We start from the raw sequence: 24447 nt of genomic DNA, 5'->3' as shown, positions 1-24447 counted from the left end.
TCGAAGACAAGAATTTCCTGATATTATTGCTAAATGCGAAAGTTCTTTATGAACAACACAAGCATTTTTTATGTAAGTTCGATGTAACATTCATGCAATGTTTGATATATTTTTGAATTTTGTTTTACGTTTTTTATTGCGCCTTTTTGTTGAGGAAATGGCGTTTTCCAGCATTGTCTTTTTTCTTACTACAACATCACTTCCTGTTATAAATCAACAGTTTTCGAGTAAAATCTGAACATTCACAATTTCAATTTTGCTACAAACACTTTTTATTTTTAAGCAACAGACATTAGGATAGTAAAAACCCTCTGTAAGTTACCCAGGCCTTTATACATCCTCACTCAGTTTCTAGACGTTTCACCGCTTCCGGTCTTCAGGGGAATCAAGTAAGACACTGATCACATACGTAAAGAAAGCGTTCGTTGTAAGGTAATGCCCGACAGGTATGCAACACATCTGATGTACAGGTAACGTGGGTACGACCTTAACTGACCAAAGTCTTCGCGAACAGGCCATGAAGGCCCAAAGGTACCGACCGGCCGCCGTGTCATCCTCGGCCCAGAGGCGTCACTGGATGCAGATATGGAGGGGCATGTGGTCAGCACACCACTCTCCCGGCCGTATGTCAGTTTCCGGGACGAGTAGCTCCCCAGTTTGCCTCACAAGGGCTGAGTGCACTCTGCTTGCCAACAGCGCTCGTCCGACCGGTTGGTCACCCATCCAAGTGCTAGCCCAGCCCCACAGTGCTTAACTTCGGTGATCTGATGGGAACCGGTGTTACCACTGCGGCAAGGCCGTTGGTTAACTGACCAAAGCTACTAGGAAAATTACTTTAGTTTGCGCTTAGTTACGATAGCGTAGAGTAGTTTTCAACTATAATCACAATAGATATTGTATAAATGAAATTTTTAGTGTGTATATGCTCGATATTCAGAAAGACCGTTATTGTGAAGTATAATACCGGCCATTTATGTTGTTTTGTGGTCATCAACCCAAAGATTGGTTTGGTGCAGCTCTCCACGCTGATGTATCTTGTGAGAGCCTCTTCATCTCCAAATACTACAGCGAACCACATCAACGTGAACGTGCTTACTGAACTCGTCCTTTGATCTCTCTATGCAATTTTCGTTCTCCACCCTTCCCTTGAAAGAACTGACATTCTTTGATGCCTCAGGACGCGTCCTGTCAACTGATCCCTTATTTTAGTCCAGTTGTGCCAAATGAATGCAATATGTCCTCAGTCTACCCACCTAATTCCCAGCACTCATACGCAGCAGCACATTTCAAATGCTTTTATCCTGTTCTTCCTTGAAATGCTTATCGTTCACGTTTCCCTACCGCATAAGGCTGCACCCCATACAAATACCTCCAGAGACAACTTCCTAACATTTAGTTTTATATTTTGATGTTAATAAATTCAGACATAAAGGAATTGTAGGCATTGGATACGAGTGGGCTCGGGTTCATTACGGGAATCGGCGAAATGTCGTAAGTTCAAAAATGGCTCTGAGCACTATGGGACTTAACATCTATCGTCATCAGTCCCCTAGAACTTAGAACTACTTAAACCTAACTAACCTAAGGACAGCACACAACACCCAGCCATCACGAGGCAGAGAAAATCCCTGACCCCGCCGGGAATCGAACCCGGGAACGGGAAGCGAGAACGCTACCGCACGACCACGAGATGCGGGCAATGTCGTAAGTAATAAGGGTAATCGCAAGGGGCACTACAGTCGTAGTGTGTGGTGTAAGTTGAAAATTTGTGTCTGGCGGGAGGCGTGCCAGGGTAGGCCGTGTAGCTGCGATGACCACTGTGCCCGGATGGCTCGCTAGTCCTGCTGGGTCAAAATGGTGTCTTGCCGGCACAGTAGCTCATTGTGTTCAGTCTGTGATAACAACAGAAAAAACTGAGTAAAATATTCAACGATCATTTAGAACACGTGTTATATGACCTCCGCCCCAACCAACTGAAGAGAGTTGTTTGAGTTGTTTGAGTATCTGTTGCATAGTAAGCACAAGACTCTGATTCGAATACTGGTCTGGACCAATTTTTTACTTTCCCCACTGATTTGAAAGAATGCCCAATCGCAACTGATGTATATAATTCCTTTGTGTTAATTCATAGTGGCTGCTGTTTCAAAATGGTGTGTGTTTCTTCGTACATTTCCGAAGGAACACACGACACATATGCAGGGTGGTCCATTGATAGCGACCGGGCCAAATATCTCACGAAATAAGCGCCAAACGAAAAAACTACAAAGAACAAAACACGTCTAGCTTGAAGGAGGAAACCAGATGGCGCTATGTTTGGTCCATTAGATGCCGTAGGTCAAACGGAAATCAACTGCTTTTTTTAAAAATCGGAACCCCCATTTTTATTACATATTCGTGTAGTACGTATGGAAATATGAATGTTTTAGTTGGACCACTTTTTTCGCTTTGTGATAGATGGCGCTGTAATAGTCACAAAGGTATAAGTACGTGGTATCACGTAACATTCCGCCAGTGCGGACGTTATTTGCTTCGTGATACATTACCCGTGTTAAATGGACCGTTTACCAATTGCGAAAATGATCGATATCGTGTGATCAAAATGCCAAACGGGCGTGTGCTTTGTATGCTGCTCGACATGCTGGACGATATCATCCAAGTTTCCGGACCGTTCACCGGATATTTTCGTTATTTAAGGAAACAGAAAGCGTTCAACCACATGTGAAACGTCAACCACGACCAGCAACAAATGATGATGCCCAAGTAGGTGTTTTAGCTGCTGTCGCGGCTAATCCGCACATCAGTAAAAGACAAATTGCGCGATAATCGAGAATCTCAAAAACGTCGGTGTTGAGAATGCTACGTCAACAGCGACTGCACCCATACCGTATTTCTATGCACCAGGAATTGCATGGCGACGACTTTGAACGCCGTGTACCGTTCTGTCACTGGGCACAAGAGAAATTACGGGACGATGACAGTTTTCTTGCACGCGTTCTATTTAGCGACGAAGCGTCATTCACCAACAGCGGTAACGTAAACCGGCATAATATGCACTATTGGGCAACGGAAAATCCACGATAGCTGCGACAAGTGGAACATCAGCGCCCTTGCCGGGTTAATGTATGGTGCGGCATTATGGGAGGAAGGATAATTGGCCCCCATTTTATCGATGGCAAACTAAGTAGTGCAATGTATGCTGATTTCCTACGTAATGTTCTACCAATGTTACTACAACATGTTTCACTGCATGACAGAATGGTGATGTACTTCCAACATGATGGATGTTCGGCACATAGCTCGCGTGCGGTTGAAGCGGTATTCAATAGCATATTTCATGACAGGTGGATTGGTCGTCGAAGCACCATACCATGTCCTGCACGTTCATCGGATCCGACGTCCCCGGATTTCTTTCTGTGGGGAAAGTTGCAGGATATTTGCTATCGTGATCCACCGACAACGCCTGACAACATGCGTCAGCGCATTGTCAATGCATGTGCGAACATTACGGAAGGCGAACTACTCGCTGTTGAGAGGAATGTCTTTACACGTATTGCCAAATGCATTGACGTTGACGGACATCATTTTGAGCATTTATTGCATTAATGTGGCGTTTACAGGTAATCACGCTGTAACAGCATACGTTCTCAGAAATGGTAAGTTCACAAACGTACATGTATCACATTGGAGGAACAATCGAAATAAAATGTTCAGACGTACCTAAGTTCTGTATTTTAATTTAAAAATCCTACCTGTTACTAACTGTTCGTCTAAAATTGTGAGCCAAATGCTTGTGACTGTTACAGCGCTATCTATCACAAAGCGAAAAAAGTGGTCCAACTAAAACATTCATACTTCTTTACGTACTACACGAATATGTAATAAAAAATGGGTGTTCCTATTATAAAAACAACGCAGTTGATATCCGTTGACCTATTGCAGCGCCATCTAGCTGGCCAATCATAGCGCCATCTGGTTCCCCCTTTAAGCTAGACAAGTTTGTTCTTTGTAGTTTTTTTCGTTTGACGGTTATTTCGTGAGATATTTGGCCAGGTAACGATCAATGGACCATCCTGTATATAGTTAACAAATTACTCTTTTACGGAAATACTTTTCTTGCTGTAACTAGTCGCTCACCGCGTGTCGTTTTGCTGACCAAATAAGAAACTCATCCACTACTTTTAATGCCGCATTTCCTAACCTAATTCCTACAGAATCGATTGAGTTAAGTCAACTACATTCCACTACCCTTTTTTTACTTTTATTGGTGTTCTTTTCAAGATAGTATGCATTTTATTCAACTGCTCTCCCAAGTTCTTTACTGTATCTAACCAAACGTAATTTCACTGACAAACCTCAAAGTTCTTATATCATCTCCCTGAACTTCAATTTCCTTTCAAAATCATTTCTTGGTTTCCTTTAACGATTGCTCAAAGAACTGATTGAATATCATCTGGGATAGGTTACAACGCTACCTCACTCGTTTGTCAACTACTGATTTGCTTTCATGTCCTTCGACTCTCATAACTACACAAGTTGTAAATAACCTATTATTCTGTTTATTTTAATCCTGCAACCTTCCGAATTTCTAAGCGTATATTTTGTCAACATTTTTACGAGGATTCTCTAAATCTACAAAAGTTCTAAATGTAGTTTTTAGTTCCTTTAACCTATATTCTGTGGCGCTTATGTTCTAAGACTCAGGATCAGAACAGCCTAGCGTGTTTCTACATTTCTCCACAACTAAAACTGATCTTCTCCAGTATTGGCTACTACTAGTTTTTTCATTCTTCTGTAAGTGACTCGTGTCAATATTTTCGACCACGACTTATTGATAGTTCTGTAATATTCACACATGACACCACCTGCCTGCGTTGTAAATGGATTTATTACATTCGCAACATCGGCATCTCAGTCTCGTTTTAGCCATATTAGTGGTAGACAATGGCCAGATCCCCATCTCACCACAACCCCTTCTATCCCAGGGACGAAGTTTGCCTACCCCGTCTGTCTGTAATCCCATGTGAAAGTGTGAGAACGTTTCCGATGTGTAACTGAGGTGGGACGTGGGTGCCAGCCCGATATTCACCTAGTCGGCTGTGGGAAACAGCCTAAGACCCTCAGTCAGATCGACCACCACACAGGTCCTCGTTTAATTCGATTCTGGGCCGGCGCACCTTTCCCAGCTCGGCAAGAGGAGTGGCTATCCGGCCGGGTCATTTGTTTAGATTAAGCAATTGCAGCATTTACGTCTGTGACGCAATAGTTTTATCTGTGAATGCGCTGTTGTGCCTGTTGTGTTATATGTGGCGCCTAGGTATTTTATTCCCCAGTATAGCTGTGAATCACGTGGCATATCTGCGTATTGACAGGCTCGCTTGGACAGTCGGATGTAGCTGATGACGTGTCTCGAAAATGGATGTAAGGTTCACAGCCGAAATATCGGAAGAGGAAGTTTTGACAGCTGGTGTGCACTCACTCAAAATGATGGAATATTGTATCTGCCGGGAAAATTTCAAAAATGATATAGTGTAATGTGTTTGAGGGAAGCAATTTGGCAAATAAAGCGCTGGGGGACAACGAAAGAAGATAATAGAAAATATTCCAGAGGTAACGAAATAAAAATTACAAAGCACGGAAAAGAACAGCACTATTTAGAGACATGCTGACCTGATATTGCATAGTCTTTAGAAGATGATGATAACCTTTATAATCTTCACAGTCTACTGCCTTTAATGCACTCTTATCCTCTCACTCTTAGCCTGAAGATAAGCGTACTTCGTCTGCGTAAAGCTGCTTTGTGTAGTTCCCAGAGGGAATGTTGTTAGTAATACCGTAGTTCGGTATTTTCTCCTTCTACAAACAAGCGCAGTGCAAGATAAATTAATCCAGCAAAGAATAGCGCACCCGTGGTATGAAGAACACTTTTGTTATTTCTCCACTCGTGGCGTCGGCGGAGGTCCTACAGGCGCTTTAAAACAGAGAACTGACAGACTAGAAAAACGAGTCAGTGACGGGTCTGAATGAATTACGTGAGTTCTGTGACACGTACCGTAATTCAGACGGCCTGAATTGTACATTCGTCTTGTGCAGAATGGTGCGAGAGCTGCAGCAGATACGGGCGTCGTTTGTGTAGCTATTCCATGGACAGACGTGTCGCAGGAGAAGCTACTGCCTGTCAGCTCTGTGCTCGTTCCCTGCTATTTTAGTGCCGGCGCAGCCATTCACCGCAACAAATGTGACATGTACGACTGTAACCAACGAAACGAGTGCTGAAGATGGCTACTCACGATTAACACAGGTCCCGATCACTCACCTATTACAGCACATATGAATAAATGAGATACTAAAGCTGGCTAAAATCGGAGATAAGTTCTACCAAAATTTTTGCGAAGAGCCTAACGGTGTTCAGAAGAGGATAGGCTAAATACAGTTGGCGGTGGCGTGTTCGTTGCTGTCAGAAGTAGTTTATCTCGTAGAAAATTAATGCAGATATTTCCTGTGAGTTAATATGGGTAGAGGTCATTCTTGGCAACCGGAAGAAAATAATAATTGGTTCCTCTACCGATCTCCCAACTCAGGTGATTCAGTTACTGAAACGCTGAAAGAAAACTTGAACCTAATTTCAAACACGTGTCGGACTCATACAACTGCAGTTGGTTGTGACTTAAATTAACCCTCGATGTTGTTGTTGTTGTTGTTGTGGTCTTCAGTCCTGAGACTGGTTTGATGCAGCTCTCCATGCTACTCTATCCTGTGCAAACTTCTTCATCTCCCAGTACCTACTGCAGCCTACATCCTTCCGAATCTGTTTAGTGTATTCATCTCTTGGTCTCCCTGTACGATTTTTACCCTCCACGCTGCCCTCCAATACTAAATTGGTGATCCCTTGATGCCTCAGAATATGTCCTACCAACCGATCCCTTCTTCTAGTTAAGTTGTGCCACAAACTTCTCCCCAATCCTATTCAGTACCTCCTCATTAGTTATATGATCTACGCATCTAATCTTCAGCATTCAACTGTAGCGCCACATTTCGAAAGTTTCTATTCTCTTCTTGTCCAAACTAGTTCTCGTCCATGTTTCACTTCCATACATGGCTACGCTCCATACAAATACTTTCGGAAACGACTTCCTGACACTTAAATCAATACTCGATGTTAACAAATTTCTCTTCTTCAGAAACGCTTTCCTTGCCATTGCCAGTCTACATTTTATATCCTCTCTACTTCGACCATCATCAGTTATTTTGCTCCCCAAATAGCAAAACTCCTTTACTACTTTAAGTGTCTCATTTCCTAATCTAATTCCCTCAGCATCACCCGACTTAATTCGACTACATTCCATTATCCTCGTTTTGCTTTTGTTGATGTTCATCTTATACCCTCCATTATACTGTCCATTCCGTTCAACTGCTCTTCCAAGTCCTTTGCTGTCTCTGACAGAATTACAATGCCATCGGCGAATCTCAAAGTTTTTGTTTCTTCTCCATGGACTTTAATACCAACTCCCAATTTTTCTTTTGTTTTCTTCACTGCTTACACAATATACAGATTTAATAACATCGGGGAGAGGCTACAACCCTGTCTCACTCCATTCCCAACCACTGCTTCCCTTTCATGCACCTCGACTCTTATTACTGCCATTTGGTTTCTGCACAAATCGTAAATAGCCTTTCGCTCCCTGTATTTTACCCCTGCCACCTTCAGAATTTGAAAGAAAGTGTTCCAGTCAACATTGTCAAAAGCTTTCTCTAAGTCTACAAATGCTAGAAACGTAGGTTTGCCTTTCCTTAATCTAGCTTCTAAGATAAGTCGTAGGGTCAGTATTGCCTCACGTGTTGCAATATTTCTACGGAATCCAAACTGATCTTCTCCGAGGTCAGCTTCTACCAGTTTTTCCATTCGTCTATAGAGAATACGCGTTAGTATTTTGCATCCATGACTTATTAAACTGATTGTTCGGTAATTTTCACATCTGTCAGCACCTGCTTTCTTTGGGATCGGAATTATTATATTCTTCTTGAAGTCTGAGGGTATTTCTCCTGTCTCATACATCTTGCTCACCAGATGGTAGAGTTTTGTCAACACTGGCTTTCCCAAGGCCGTCAATAGTTCTAATGGAATGTTGTCTACTCCCGTGGCCTTGTTTCGTCTCGGGTTACCCTCGATATGTTGGCGAAAATACATGTTTAAATCCGTAGGTACGCATAAAACATCGACCGAAATTGTGCTACGCGCATTCTCTGAAAATTATTTCGTCCAAGTCGTTCATGAGCCCACTCGAATTGGTTGGTGGGTTACGTCGTACATAAACAGCCCTTTTCGACGTATCCCAGACATGTTCGATAGGGTTCATGTCTGAAGAATGTTCTGGTCACTCTAGTCGAGCGATGTCGTTATCCTGAAGGAAGTTATTCACAAGATGTGCACGACGGGGCGCGAATTGTCGTCCATGAAGACGAATGCCTCGCCAATATGCTGCCGATACGGTTGCACCATTGGGCTGAAGATGGCATTCATATATCCCACAGCCTTTACGGCGCCTTCCATGACCAACAGCGGCGTACGTCGGCCCCACATGATGCCACACCAAAATAGCAGGGAACCTCTACCTTGCTGCACTCGCTGGACAGTGTGCCTAAGTCGTTCAGCCTGAGCGGGTTGCCTGCAAACACGTCTCCGACGACTGTCTAGTTGAAGGCATATGCGACACTCATCGGTGAAGAGAACGTGATGCCAATCCTGAGCGGTCCATTCGGCATGTTGTTGGGCCCATCTGTACCGCGCTGCACGGTGTCGTGGTTGCAAAGATGGATATCACCATGGACGTCGGGAGTGAAGTTACGCATCATGGAGCCTATTGCGCTCAGTTTGAGTCGTAACACGACGTCCTGTGGCTGCACGTAAATCGTTATTCAACATGGTGGCGCTGCTGTCAGGTTTTCTCCCATCCATAATCCGTAGGTAGCGGTCACCCACTGCAATAGTAGCCCTTGGGCGGCCTGAGCGAGGCATGTCATCGACAGTTCCTGTCTCTCTGTATCTCCACCATGTCCGAACAACATCGCTTTGGTTCACTGGGAGACGCCTGCACACTTTCCTTATTGAGAGCCCTTCCCGGCACAAAGTAACAATGCGGACGCGATCGAACCGCGGTACCTCCTTCCTGGTGGAATGACTGGAACTCATCGGCTGTCGGACCCCGTCCGTCTAATAGGCGATGTTCATGCGTGTTTGTTTACTTCTTTGGGTGGGCTTAGTGGCATCTATGAACAGTCTAAGGGACTGCGTCTGTGATACAATATCCACGGTCAACGTCTGTCTTCAGGAGTTCAGGGAACGGGGTGATGGAAAACATTTTGATGTGTGTATTTCATAGGCCTTAGGACGAAGACTATGTAATACTTCGTAACAACAAACTACTGACGATGAGCGTGATGTCTCAACTGTTTACATTAGTTTCATTTTAGCAGTTACCAGCGGGCGCATGGGCTTGCGCAGTTGAGTCCCGCTTCTGGTTACTAGCTGTTAGGTGCGTCCGCAAGCAGCCAGATGCTAACCGGAAAAAATAATCTGGCGTTCCCAAGCTGCCAGATCCGCGCCTGCGCAGAGTAGCCACAGGGTAAAGTGTGCATCTCAGATTAATCCGTTTCACAGAATAGCAGAATCTCAGATCAACCCCATGCTCACAGAAAATGGCGACCCTGCCAGGATAGGTAAAATAGGTAAGCTACCAGGATAGGAAAGTGTCAGATTAGTTAGGTATGGCAGGTTGCAGCAGTAGTACTTTGAAGAACTTTCTTTCATGTATTAAATAGCTATTTGCAAAGATTGGGGTCAGAAAAGATACAGGTAGTAAAGAAAGCAGAATTGCAGGGAAAAGGGCATATGTTATTGTGTTGGAAAATTTTGCATTGTTACTATTTTTGTGTAGCTGTTAGGGCATAGAATTTTCAGGTGATAGTCACAGACGCAGAGTGACGCAGAGACGCAGTGTGACGCAGCATCACATAAGTTAGAATTAAGAAATAACATTTTTCTCCCTTTGCAAGGGCACAGGCAGAGATTGGAGACTAGCAGAGTTGACAGAACATTAGCCGAGATGTCACGACGTTGTTGTTGTTGCTTCAACCAACTGGTAAGTGGTCGTACAGTTTTGTAGATAGGGTTGTGGTGTGTTGAAAGAATTTCCATGTTAACGAGAGCACAAGCCAAAAGGTTACGTGAGAGACAGTAAGTAGACAAGATGGGGGAGAATCAACCAGATAGACAGCAAGTAAACGAGCTTATTGAGAATGGGACAGAAGGTGAACCAGAGAATAAGACAGACGGTGAATCAGAGCATAGGACAGTCGGGGAGCTGCAGAATCAGCTGGCTCAGTTAGACTGGGATGAAATTGAGACAGATCAGACATATAGGAATCGAAGAAATGAGAACATCGAATTTCCAGAATGTAAAATTCCAGGTAGGGCACACATTCTGAACCAGAAATAGACAGACCACGTAGGAAATGGCAAAGATTAGAAGCGAAACGAACACAGGAAATGCGTTTGTTTGCCGCATATTCAGGGACAGAATACGCGTCAATGTCAATGAACCGGCAGTTAGCTAACGTTCAAAGATAAGTAGACAGTGAGGAAGAGGGGGAACATTTAGAATACGTCGAACCTATCGTACACATTCTAAATATGCCCCAACAGCATACACAGAATTTTGCGTAGTTACAAGCGCCATGACAAGGTTCCGTAACAGACGCTACTGTACCTGCAAGCACAAGACATACACAACAGAGAGGGTAGAATGCGGGGTTGTTTGCGCCACGTAATGGTTCAATGACAAACGCAACTAGTCCTCAACACAGACAGCACGGGTTATTCCAGTTATCAAACTTAGAAACGCCACAGCATAGCCCAGTAAACGACGTAATTGGCCGAGTGGAAAATAATTGATCGAGAATGCATAGATTAGCAGAAGGTAGTGTTACAGGATAGGACGCGATCATGGAGATGATTCAAAAAATGAATTCTAGTATAACGAAACAGAATCAGGAATTGAAACAGGATAATCAGGCTATTAAGACACAGATCCAACAGGTTAATCAGAACTTGCGACAAGAGATAAAGACACAGATTCAACAGGTCAAAATTCAGATGGATGAAGGGATCGATAGAATTGATAGTCAGATCACACAGATAAACAAAGACGCGAAAGAATCTAGATAAAGAATTCAGGTACTAACACAAGGTCAACAGTAATTGCGCACTGACGTGGACATGGTCCAAATTAACATCGTAAACGTTGACAAAAAGGTGGAACGTTTTACGAAAAAAGCCACTCGAACAGCAGTACAAATTTCGGAAGAACAAGCAACTCAAAGCAAGGTCGCAAAGGTTTCACTGAAAAAATATGATCAGCGGCTCAATAAAATATAACTTAAAAACAAAGATCGGTTTGAAAAGCTTCTAACAGAGTTGATACAAACTGTCGAAGAAAAGATTGAGACCGATTACACCTGTAGTGAAACAACTGACGCGTCTAGCATTAATTCAGTACACGAACACGCGCCGTCTAAGAAAGTTCAAGTAGAACCAAGACTAGACGTAACACTCGCGCAGAAATCGAAACAGAAAACCCCTATTAAAGTAATACGTGACATGCCACAGGACCAGGCACATTACCTAGAAAAACGGAATACATACTTTCAGCCGATACCAATCTAAAGACAGGCAACTGAACCAGTAAATCCAACGACACAGTATAACAGCAGCACAGGTACTATACCACGAACGACGAGAGTAGAAACACACGAAGAACACTTTTGTTCACCAATGATACGATATGACGCGGATATGAGTCAGGAAATTGAGAATAGGCAGACAGGCAGTAGATTACCAGAGAATAAACACGACGACACAAGCAGTGGCAGATTATTTGAGTCCATGAATCAGCCACAAACCGGATTCATGAGTAGATATGATACAGACCATTTCCTTACAGTTAGAAAATTTCAACATTTCAAGGAAGAAGGCGGTAGCTTGCATGCACGCACATTCATCGATCAGTTTCAAGTAGGCTTACCAAGCCACTGGAGCGTAGCTCACAAAATTGACTTTATTTGTGCACACATGTCAGAGACAATAGCAGAGGTGATGCAAAAGATCGCGGCTACCTGTACGTCTTGCCTGCACTTCAGAACAGCATTTCTCGAATGATACAGGTATTGGTCCAAGGAGGCGCAAAACAAAATTAAATACCAGTTACTTCAAATGACACCATATGAGAAATCAGGAGAGAAAAGCGTGATAAAATTCTTTGATACAATGGACAAAAAGAATCAATGTCTAGACAAAACATACCGTAACAGAGAGCTGATACGTCTGTGTAGAATGAAATTACCGGGAAAGTATCTACAGGCGACAGTAGGAAAAAATGAAAATATTGAAGAATTCAAAGAGGTTTTAAGGGAACTTCAATTTATGTTTAAAGAAGACGTGGTGAAAGAAAAAAGAAAGGAAAGGGAACAGCAAAAGGAGAGGACTAGGAACGAATATTCCAATAATAATAATCGTAATCCTAACACCAATAATTTCAGGGAATTTAACAGACATGGACATTGGCATAATGGAAACAATTGGCATAGGAACGATAACCAGGATAATTGGTACCGAAATAGGAACGGTAATGGACACTCACACAGTGGCGGGTATGGGTTTAGGAATCAAAATGCCAACGGTCAAGGGTACTTTGAAAGAGGTCACGATGTTAGAAACAGCAACTGGAGAGACCAGGGCGCGAATAATTACCGAGGACATTATGGTCCACAGAGACAAGAACAACACAGCATAGGGAAACCAGAAGTAGAAATTAGGCCACCAAACACTACAAAATGTAAAGATTGAATTGAAAAATTGCGGAAGAGGTTAGGCAACCTAACGTCCACCCTATCTTATACTAACCACTAAATAAAAGTTAAATTAATATATCAAAAAATAACACATTAATTAAAAGAAAAAGAGACACAGTACACACTTACTATCTCTTGTAGTATCAAGTACACTACAGCACGCACACAAACAGTAAATGGTACACAACAGTTAAAAGAATGAAGAAGTGTTAGGACATAATTAGAATAAAGAAAAGAAATCATATATACTCGTATATACAATAATTTTTGCCACTATCAGAGAATTTTTGCATTATATAAAATCTGAGTTTTTTTGTAAATATCAAATATATGTATAACAAAAATTGTAAATACTTCTGTGTGTCAGAAGGACATCACCACCAACACCAATCACCAGCTCCCTTAACACCAGATGCTTCGAGATAGCGACGGAGAGGGTACAGACATGTTGAGAAAGCTCTTAGGGCAATAACAACAACATGAAGACCAACGCCACACTGGAAATGCAGGTTGCAACCAGGTTGGACTTCGGGAGAACAACGAGCAGCACGGACATTTCATATGTCACGACATTGCTACACAACGGAAGAGCGTGGGGAGAATCATAATATGACGAGACGACAGTGAAGGTACAATAAATTACTAAGATCTAAAAACTCATCAAGTAACAGTTGGAAAGGCAGTCAGATCCTACAAATCCTATTGCACTCCTACACTAAAATTCACGTATTCCTAGCCCAAGAAGGACAGAAGAATGCAAGAAAGAAGAGAAGAACACAAGATGCAAGATGAAGAAGGGCAGAAGACAGCAAGATACCTTTCTCTCCTGTACTACAAAGCAAATTGCTACAAAGGCATGGCAACTACTACAACCACCTCTCTAAAAATAAACTTCAAATCATCAAACAAATACAAGCGAACGGTAAACGGAATATTAAGTAGTACCAACCAACATTATCTAGAAATAGATTCAGCAAAATGAACAGTATTCTCCCAACTACAATCATCGACCTGCCACACCGTCCCAGGTGTGACAGCAAAGGAGTACCAAGACATCACTGTTTGTGCAGTAAACCACGGTCATCATCATCGGTTAAAAGTACCACTCCATGATGACAATGTCAACAAGTAAGACCCGGCATCGCATGCTAGAGTGCTTCTCTCATGATTTGTGACACCCTTACAAATGAGTCGACGCCTTCCAGTATTTCAGTGGGGATTGTCGAGCACAGAAACTGACGCAGCACAAAAAAAAAATTGATAAAATACGAATGTAGAGTTAAGAAAATGATATATTAGTAAAAATATTCTTTTTCATTTTTTGTAAAAGTAATTATTTTTATTATTGTTGTAAAGTCCATAATTTATAGATACCTTAAAACCTTTTGTGAAGAAACTTAGTGTAGTTATCTAATCTCACAAACTCATGGAAAGCCTGTTTATTTATTTTACACATAAAATTGGAAAAGGATTTATGCAGGAATTTTCTTGTTTAAGTAACATTCAAAAACACCTTTTTGGGGTTTAATACCAAGGACAGGAAACGCTTCTCCATTCTTACAAAAAAAAAAAAAAAAAAAAAAAAAAAACAGTGAGACATAAAGTAAAAGATAATGCCTAAATAAATAAAGCAAAGTAACACAACAGAGCTTTTGCGAACATTTACACAAAGCATAAATGAAGAAAAGAGATAATGACACCAAGACATAATACACAGTACACCTACGAGATTAAAAAAAATTAATATTGTAAAAACACATTCTTGGAAATGCAAAAGAAAAACAGTGACACGTATTCGCAACGACAAAGAATAACAACATTTGTAAAGTCTATATTTGCCTAATAACAAAACATAAATTGTAGAATTAAAAAATAGAAACAATAGCTATAAAGAAATAATTAGAAAAGATTGTTAGGAATGGCTGAGAAAAGTTTACTAAAAATTCTAAAAGAATAATTTTTGCCTGACTTTGTCAGTGTTTTCCTCGGCATTGACAAACCCCAGACAAAAATTTTGTCAGAAGGAGGGAGTTATGTAAAACATCGTGGTCTCCTGACCTTCATTGCTTACATATCCCGCCCTCACAATCATATTCCACACATCAAGACGCTTCATTCGAACCCAAACTCGATAAGCTAAAGTCAATGTTGTATGAATTTATGTAAACGATATGCAAAGAACAAGTAAGCACACCGTGATTGACATACTCGTGGCTGGCGTACACACATACATTCCAGACACGACCGTCACAGGAGCTTTTAGTTCAGGAGAGAAACTGCACAACGGGATGCCGGTCCCTTCAGAGGACGACCCAGCCTATGTTGGCCGGTGACCGCCTGTGGAGCGGACAGTGTGGGCCTGAGTGAAATGGGGGAATGACCCCGTGTTTGGCTTAAATGCAAATTCCGCTACATTGTGTTGGAGCGGGCCACCTACACATTCTTTACACATAGCACGCAGTTTCAGGAAGGTTCACAGGGAGACAGAAAACGCCCAACGCCAATGCTACAGGTTTCTGGATAGGTCGCCTTAAATGAAACGTCACTCTCCCGTTTTAGAAGAGCAATGCTGATTGGCAGACGATATTTCTGATGCCTTCAGCTGAAGGAGTAATGGAAGACACCGAAAGATATACCCCTTCACGTCTGGCGTGGAGAGGCGCCATTCCATTGTCGCTCTTGGAGCGAGAAACAAGTCTCTCCTCAGTACTTCACTGGGACAGCACCTCTGTCAAGAGTCCTTGCGGTTAAGCGTTGTTCTCTGTGTTGGCCGACACACTTATTGTATGGTGTGAACACACAGAATTATAGTTAAATGCTTGGGAGTGATTTGTTGAGTGGCATCACGGTGGACTGGTTATCTGACCGGTGTACCACGCCAACAGTTAGACTAGGGGCGAATAGGAATCCTTGACTTCACCAAGGATTCGGGAGAGTTTGATTTACGAAGGTCAATCCAGATAGAACGAGAGTTATCTTATTTGTCAGCAGCGAGCGGCGCAGAGAGCAGTCATCACAGCTTACAGTATTGTGTGCTACAGCTGTTGCGAGCCCCATATTTCTTCCACAACAGTACACTTCACTGCATTTCACACGCGGCAGCCTCGACCGTACCTAGCAACATTCTAAAGGATAATTATTCAAGTTGAGTAGGCGCGCCTCTCAGCCTTTCTGCCAAGTCAACAACCATCTTAAACATTGTATAGAAATTTCATTAGGGAATCCTATCCTCGAGAGGTAACTGCACATTCCGAAAAGAATCAGGTTATAACTTATTCAATTCATAATTAAAAGTGTGTAACGCCGGAAATGCATATCCTCCTATTTCCATCTATTGTACTATAATTTGTTCTCCTTATTTTTGTTACCTGAATATATGACATTTCTGTGTCTTTATATATTGTAATTGGTTTACTGTTTGTATATATATATTTATGCACTCATGTCGATGTATAATTGGTTTGTTTCGTAAATATTATTTGTATTTTTACGCTGGGTCTTGCCTAGGGAAAACTGCTATCGAACGATTACATCGATGGGTCGTGTGAAGAATCAAAGTGTGTAGGATCTTTGGGAGTGTTAACTCTGCCGCGTGGGGCGCGGGCAGTAGGAGTCTGGCGGGAGTAGCGAGTGGAGCAGGTGTTGTGTGACGCTCCCGCGAGTTGCCGCGCTTTCAGGGTTTGGCAGCATGTAATTGCGCTCGACTCGCGATGATAGTTTCTGACATGGTGTCGCGGACGGGAAGCATTAGCTGGCGCACATCAAGAGCCCGTTTCGCCTGGTGACCGTGTCGAGAAGAAGGCGCGCCAACATCCAGCTTCTGCAACAGCGACGGCCGACAATGAGTGACTGTCGCCACCTCCTCGATCGACGGCTTCAAACCTTCAATCAACCAACAAGGAAGACTAAAAGCACGTAAAGTTTCAGAACTGTATGGCAGACCTCAGCTTTTCAAATTGTTCCATTTGCCTCGCAAAATTACAGCAACTTAGCATGAACCTTTGTTGCTCATTGTCCCAATTGCATTGCCAAGCAGGGTCCCTTCCTTTTCCGAAATGAACCCGAGTGTCGTTGAAATTCAAACGCCAGCATTAAAATAATATAATTAGATTACACTGCTTTAATTTCAAAGTTCAGTAGCTGGCTACAATATTTAGGTTACACGAGCACAAATTTAGAGTGCGAGTTTTGTTAGCATATTTTAGCTTACCTGTGACTGCAGCTCAGCTTGGTACGTACTAAATTTTACTATTGTTAATAGTTCAGAATCATTTAATTCAAGTTCAAAGTTAAATCTCTTGTTTCTAAATTGCGTAGAGTCAAGTTGCTTTTGAAATGATTGTTGAGGTAGTCCAAGACTAACCGTATTTTACTGGATTTCGATGTGATTCAGAAAGAAAGCTCACTATTAACTTCAGTCACTAAATTAACTTTCGATTTTCCGGTTTTATTAATTCTTTTGCTAAATTAAGTCAGAGTGTAGCGAAATTTATTACTTCTGTCAAACTTTCAGTTTTCACACTACACGTGTCAACCTTCAGTTGCCACGCTTCTAGTGTTAATTATATGTGTAATAACCTTTGTTTTTCAGTTGCTATAGTAATTGTCCTTAGGACTGGCGACCGTGATTTCCCCCAAATCTCAAATATCTAATTACCGCTAGTTAATTGGTAACGTAACGGCCGCACATTTACTTTCTTTATTAACTTTACCCCTTCGTGAAATCTTCTCGGGTGATCAGCCGAGTAAAGGCGTCGTCTTCTCGCAATGTTTCGAAGGGTTTCGTACCCATCATCTTCAAGCGAAGATGATGGGTACGAAACCCTTCGAAACGTTGCGAGAAGACGACGCCTTTACTCGGCTGATCACCCGAGAAGATTTCACGAATGGAATACGCCGAGAAAGTCTCAAATCACAACTTTACCCCTTTTCAAAATTAATTTCCACCAGTTTCATTTGCATTTTTCCTTTCAATTAGATGTAACCCTTTCCTCCCTCTTTACCGATAGATTAACTTCGGTGACGATTGCTGTTCCCAAATTTCCATTAGGTACACGCGGTTTAATTTTTCACTGTCATTAAGGTCGGTAAGTGAGGGGGAAGGTTACACGTGGCGACCTGGTGACAGGACAATCTTCAAATTTGAGGTTGTTCTGGACACGAATTTTGCATTGTGCAAATCTCGTAACAAAGTACTGGTTACGAAATGGTCGATACGTCAGCGAGAATATTCGTGTGAGGAATCCTAATTAGAGTTGAGATTTTGCATTTATATTGAAAATTATTAAAATGAGTGAAGGCAACAATTACCAAAATTTGGTAGACTTAGATACGGAACAATCGGTCGAACAGTGGGAAACGCGCACAGCGGTACCCATTGTTCCGGGGCAGGCGGCTAGCATGAAAGATGCGACCGCCGAAACGCAACAAAGAGCAGAAATGGAATTCCAGACTTCAGAAAATGTTTCGGAATCGGAAGTGAAAATCAAATCTGAGTCCCTTGATGACGAATACGGGGGGACAATGAAAGAGGAAGCCGCTACGGAAGTAAAACCGGTGGTTTCCGGGAATTTAACTGATTTATTGAATGTTTTGATTAACGAAATCAAGAGTCAATCAGCAGAAATTAAAGATCAGGCTGCCAAGCAAGAAGCTAAGGCTGCCGAGCAAGCATCTCAGGCTGCCAAGCAAGTAGCTCAGTCTGAAAAAATTGAACGAATGCTAGACAATCAGAACAAAGCTATTAATGTTGTTAACAACAATGTTGAAGTTGTTAACACAAAAGTTGATAAAATCAAAGACGATATTGTTGTGATTAATACCGAAATCGGTAACCTTAAACAGGAAATGATAGGCGTTCAGGCGGAAATTGCGAGCATAAATACTCGTTTTGATTCCGAACTTAGCAGAATCGAGAAAAGTGTAGGAGACGCAGTTGCTCCCATCATCGAGAATAAGGTGACGGAACAAATTCAATTAGTGAGAAAAGAGGATCAACAGAAGGTGGAAACTTTAAAGGCTTTAGTATCCGAAGTAGATACCAAAGTGACGAAGCAGGCTAACACCTGCGAAGAGAAAAAGAGGGAAGTGGAAACGCTTGCGACAACCACTTGCCAAGTGATTACGAGGGTGTCGGAATTAGAAATGAAACTTGACGAAAAGTAGAGCTATGTGCCAATCTGTGCACATAGTTCGGAGTTGTTGACGAAAGAGGAGCGGTTCGACCCCTTGAAAAAAGGCGGTATACACCCGACGGATTTCATTAAAAATTGTGAAAGAGTTTTACCCAGATCATGGACTAAGGAGAGAAAAATTAATGCGGTTATTGATGTGTTGGTTGGTGATGCCAAGCGTTGGGGCCTAAACCTCAACATTACGAACCTGACTTTTGACGAATTTAAAAATTTGTTTCTGGCTGAATACTGGTCAGAGCAAAAACAGCAAAGTGTCTGGCGCGAATTTGTCGTATCGAGGCCTTTCGATGCGAATTCGCGCGGCTCGATGAAGGAGTTTTGTGAGGGCTGGATCCGCAAGTTGGAATATTTGCGTGATCGCCGCACGGAATCCGAAATAGTCTGGGAACTCTACAAAAAGCTTCCAGATGATACAAAACGCTACGTAGGAAGCAATTACAGGACAATAAATGATTTCCTGGAAAGAGTGGAGGACGAGGACAATTGGCGCAATAATCGCGACAGTGGTAGAGGCCGTGGTAACAACAACGGGTACCACAGCAACCACACCAACGATAATCATGGGAATAATGCATACCGCAACCATGGCAGCAATAACAATAATGGTTCGGACCGTAATAACAATCGGTACAATGCAAATAATAACCGGAATGACGGAAACCAGTATCACACTAACGTGATACGGGCTTCACAGAATAGTAATAACGCCAGAGGGTGTGATCAGCCGCCTCAGCAGCATCCGGGGAGCGTATCTGCTGGGACGAGACAGGGAAACCATTAGCCGCGCCGGTGAGAGGCCGACCGGGCGTGGAGAAATTTTGGCGGCCCAATAACAGGAGAAAACCCAGGTGTCGTCGTTATGAAAATTCCGTATGGAATAATCAACGGCGGGAGAGTGTGCCAGTGTTAGGAGAAAGGAGTGCGCCCACAAGTAGTAGATCAGCTGTAGACACGGCAGTAGGAAGTACATTCACTGTCAGTGAGAACAATGTAAGTAGTGTTCCGGAAATCGATTATAAAGTGGCAGCTGTAATACCCACAGCGGAACTGGAGATTGAGTTTAAGAATGATTCGCAAGTGTTGAAAGAAGATCAGATGTCGGATAAAACGTCCGTCATCGAGCGAGGAGATGCAGAGAGGGATGAGGTCTGGTTAAGGCAGTTCGGTCGCTTATACGACGAACTAAGAGATTATAGGGGCCTGTACGGGAGAAGTGTTTATGGGGAGCGCGGGCAGGATTTGCCGCGTCTCGTCCTGCAGGAAGATAGTGATTGTGAAGTGATAGAAAGTTCTGGCCCTAACCGGCAGACTTTACTAGAAATAGTTGATGTTAAGGGGGAGCACGAGCAAGATGCGTCGTGCTTCAGCCCGCAGGAGTTGAATGTTGAAGTAGTAACGGAAAGTTCTGGCCCTAACCGGCAGACTTTACCGAAAGTTATAGTGATAGAAGTAGCGGGACTCATCCGACGCAAACCTCAGTTTAAACGTTGCGAGAGTATTAAGGAGAAAGATTACGAAAATTTTAGTGATAGCCGGACACGAGTGGTAGAAAAGCACGTAGATTACAGCGTGTATGAGGTTAGAGCTGACGTTATGCGGTCAGACGGTAGCAGTGTGGGTTGCGCAGATCAAGAGGAAGTAATAGCAGATACTTTGGGTACATTCCTCCAGGTAGATTGGCAGATGAGATCGATCTGGCCAAAGAGGAATCAACGAAGGTGACAATTAGTGAATTGATAGCAAAGCAACACTCACTAGTTGACGAGTTACAGGAAAATGGTTCGGTATTGGAGGCGAAGCTACAGACTAAGCCTCAGAACAAACGTGTTGAAATTAAAACTGTATGTGAACAGAGGCTGAAAAAGCCGCCAGATAAACCGGATTTAGGATCAAAGCCGGATGGTTTTTTCTGGAATGACCTGGATATAGACGAGGATTTACTGTGGGAAAATAAAGAAACAGTCGAGGACAAGTGTAGACAGATAGTAGTGTCTGTTAATATGCACGACCTACAACTAAAGGTGTTGATTGACACCGGTGCAGAATTGAGTGCTGTATCTGGGAAAATATTTGAGTTACTGAAAGACAGACCTGGCATCGTAGTTATACCAGTAACATGAGTGAAAATTATCGGTGCTACTGGGAAGGCCAGTAAACCGGTCACAAAACAGATTTTTGTCAACTTCGAGATATGTGGGGCACGATTTGAACAAGAGTTTGTCGTCGTGCCAGACTTAACTACGGAAGTAATTATCGGGTTAGATTGGCTATTAAAGTACCGTGCAGTGATTAACTGCGAAAGCAAAACTTTGACATGTACGTCCCAAGATAAAACAATAGTAGTTAGTTTTGACGAGGCAGGAGACGGTGTGCATAGGCAATACCAGCCTATATACATTGTTAACTGGCCGAATGGTATTGACGTAGGTATGAATTTGAACTACTGTAATGTGAGGAATCTCGGCATTGACAATAGTGTAGAAAGTGAATTGGAAAGTATTGTAGACGGTGTGTCAAACGTAACACACGAACAAAGACGAGGCCTGTATGAAGTAATAATGAGGAATAAGAGTGTGTTTTCAGACAAACCGGGTCTTGTGGAAGGATATAAATGCAAGTTGCATGTAATTCCGCACGAACCATTCTTCGTGAGACCGTATGCTATACCGCTGTCCAAAAAGGAAGCAGTGCAACGGGAGATAGATAAGATGATCGAATGGGGAGTGATTGAAAGAAGTACAAGTCCATACAATAACGGTTTGGTCATTGTAGCAAAACGGGATGGTAGTGTGCGTATTGTGATTGACGCACGCACGTTGAATAGGGTCGTTCAACGTGAAACAGACAGACCAGAGAGTATGGAGGAGATTTTGCAACGTTTTCATGACGTTAAATTCATGACTAGCCTTGATCTGACGGCTAGTTACTGGCAAATAGAACTCGAAGAAGAATCTAGGCCATACACTGCCTTCTTGTTTGCGGGCAGGTGTTATCAGTATAGAGTACTGCCGTTTGGACTTAATATATCTGTGTCCGTATTCATCAGGGCCCTAGATAAAGTGCTAGGACCGGCTTTGAGTTCAAGATTAACTGTATATGTTGACGACCTATTGTTGGCCAATGCCACTTGGCATGACCATTGTGACCTGTTAGATGAAGTTTTTAGAGCATTGCGCCGTGGCGGAATGACTCTAAAGCTAAAGAAATGCGAATTTGTGAAGCAGGAACTGAAATTTTTAGGGCATGTAATTACCACTGCTGGTATTACGAAAGACCCAGAGAAACTAGAGGCAATAAGGAATTGTCCTCCACCCAAGTCTAGGAAACAGTTAAAAAGTTTTCTAGGGCTCACAGGATTTTACCGTAAATTTGTACAAGGACAAGTGTTTAATGATGAAAATTTGAATAACCTCTTACGCAAAAATGTTCCGTTTGTGTGGACTGACGGGTGTCAGACCGCTTTCGAGAGATTAAAAGACGAGTTGTTAAGATCTAACATACTATTTCATCCTGATTTATCGCTACCCTTCCATCTGGGAACGGATTCGTCGAATTACGGGGTGGGGGTAGAACTGTTCCAAGAAGTTGGTAAAGGAGAGGATAAGGAACACCGGACGATAGCGTTCGCGAGTCGAACTTTATCAAAAATTGAGCGAAACTACACGATTTCTGAGAAAGAGTGTCTCGCTATCGTGTGGATTCAAGAAGTTCAAGGGTTACCTATGGGACCGTAAGGTGATTATTCATACGGACCATAAGGCGCTCACTTATCTGAAGGATTGTAAACTACTTCACGAAAGACTGACTAGGTGGTCGCTGTATTTACAGCAATTTAACTATGACATCTGTTACGTAAAAGGGACCGACAATTGCGTAGCGGATGCGCTGTCGCGGTTGCCCGAGTCTAATCAAGGTCTATTGAAAGATGAGGCAGATGGAGTGGTCAAATTGTACTATTTTAAAGAAGTTGAGGGACGTAAATTAACAATGAACATTTGTAAGAATCTACGTCGTCATCAGAACGAGGATGGTTGTTTAAATATGGTGAAAACCCGATATGATGAAAAGAGTCCAGAAGGAGAGAAATTAAGGAAGTATTACAAGATATACGATCATATCTTGTACATAAGTAAGGGTGAAGATAGTAATATTTGGCGGGTATGCTGGCCCAGCAAATACGTCACGGAAATAATAGACTACTACCATTTGGCGTATGATCACTGTGGACCAAAGAAATGTACGGAAAAGCTGAGTGAAGTAGTGCATTTCAACAACATGTTAAAACGAGTTACTGACAGAGTGAAAACTTGCGATTTATGTCAGAAGGTGAAGGTTACCAACTGTACGAGTCGTGGTCCTATGCAAAGTATAAGGCCTAACGACACCTTTGAGTTACTGTGCGTGGACTTGTACGGACCTTTGCCCAAGTCATCAGGAAACTTTGCCACATTTTAGTAGTGCTAGAAGCTTTTTCCAAGTTCATCAAACTATACCCGATTAGGAAAGCTACAGCCAAAGCGGTCTATAGCAAGCTTGTGAACGATTATTTTGTTCATATTGGCAAGCCCAAGGCGATTCTATCAGACAATGGGGCACAATTTACTTCTAAGTTGTGGAATGAAGGCATGGAAAGTAATGGGGTCGAGGTGATCCATATTTCAGCTTATTGTCCGGCTGGGAATCCCGCTGAGAGGTATATGCGCGAGCTAGGCCGACTGTGCCGTACCTATTGCCATCACAACCATAGGGCATGGGGCAAATATGTAGCAGTATTTGAGAGAATTATGAACACCTTGAGACATGAATCGACGGTATTTTCTCCAGAGGAAATCCTGTTGGATGACAGAAGTAAAAGTTTAGTGGAAGAGGTAATCAAATTCCCTCCACGGATTGACATTAGTATTGGTGTGAAAAAAGATCGTTTGCGAGAAGTAATGAAGCTAAAAGCTGATGCTCGCATACGTCGTCATGACGCTAAAGCGCGTTTTGCTAAGTTTGCAATCGGAGACTTAGTACTTGTAAAAGCTCATGAGAAATCGAGCGAGATAGACAATGAAATCTCTAAATTTAAGTTTGTTTATAATGGACCATATAAAGTCATTGGTATACCTCACACAAATGCTTATTGCTTAGAGTATCCAAGCTCTGGAAAACGATTAGGTATACGGAATATAGTAGACTTGAAATTGTACCAACCTAGGATCGATTAATACCACACAATGCGTAATTTGTACAATATGTAAATATAGAGTGTAAGATTTAAGGTTTGCTAGATTGCCATGCTTTTGCCTGACCAAGAGGACATTAAAGAAGTTGTAATTAATAAGTAATTAATTTTGACTAAATGATT

General features: G+C 42.4%; 1 pseudogene; it reads right to left on the bottom strand.

Annotated features, from left to right (window-relative positions):
- Positions 1-687: 687 nt before the first annotated feature.
- On the bottom strand, positions 688-805 carry LOC126419990 (5S ribosomal RNA; annotated as a pseudogene).
- Positions 806-24447: the final 23642 nt, after the last annotated feature.

The sequence above is a fragment of the Schistocerca serialis genome, chromosome 9 (genome assembly GCF_023864345.2).
Source record: "Schistocerca serialis cubense isolate TAMUIC-IGC-003099 chromosome 9, iqSchSeri2.2, whole genome shotgun sequence".
Lineage (NCBI taxonomy): Eukaryota > Metazoa > Arthropoda > Insecta > Orthoptera > Acrididae > Schistocerca > Schistocerca serialis.
The sequence above is the reverse complement of the archived record's forward strand: the minus strand, read 5'-3'. Positions and strand labels throughout refer to the sequence as shown.